Here is a 727-nt window from a genome sequence, read left to right as displayed (position 1 = left end):
CGATTGGGCATGGTCATGGGTGATGGTGAGTGGTCATATGTGGTCATACACAGTTGGGCACAGTGATATAGGGTGGTCTGTGGTCATCTGTGGTTGCGTGCAGTCATGGTCGTGCATGGTCATCCATGGTGGCGAGTGGTCATGTGTGGTCATACACGGTTGTGCATGGTGATATTTGGTTGTACACGGTCATGCATGATTGTGTGTGGTTGTGTGTGGTCATGGGTGGTCACGTGTGGCTGTGTGTGATCACAGGGGCTGGTGAGTGCTTGTGCACTGTCATGGATGGCGGTGAGTGGTCATGTGTGGTCATACAGAGTTGTGCAGGGGAATATAGAGGCGTCCGTGATCATGTGTGGTTCTGTCTGGTCATGGATGGTGGTGAATGGTCATGCATGGTCACCCGTGGTTGTACATGGTCAGCCATGGTGGTCAGCCATGGTTGTGTGTGGTCATACATGGCTGTTCAATGTAGTATTTGGTTGTACAATGTTGGGTGTGGCTGTGTGAGGTCATGGATGCTGGGAATGGTCGTGCGTGGTCATCCATGGCTGCACATGGTCATGGATGGTGGTGAGTGGTCGCGTGTGGTCATATGTGGTGATAAAGGGTTGTGTGTGGTCATGTGTGGTCACATGTGGTTGTGTGTGGTCACAGATGGTGGTGAGTGGCTGTGCATAGTCATGGATGGTGGTGAGTGGTCATGTGTGGTCATGGATGGTGGCGA

This window comes from Corvus kubaryi, unplaced genomic scaffold, assembly GCF_017639235.1.
Source record: "Corvus kubaryi isolate FWS band 111438036 unplaced genomic scaffold, C.kubaryi_AGA036_p1.0 37241, whole genome shotgun sequence".
In the NCBI taxonomy this organism is placed as follows: Eukaryota; Metazoa; Chordata; class Aves; order Passeriformes; family Corvidae; genus Corvus; species Corvus kubaryi.
The sequence above is the reverse complement of the archived record's forward strand: the minus strand, read 5'-3'. Positions refer to the sequence as shown.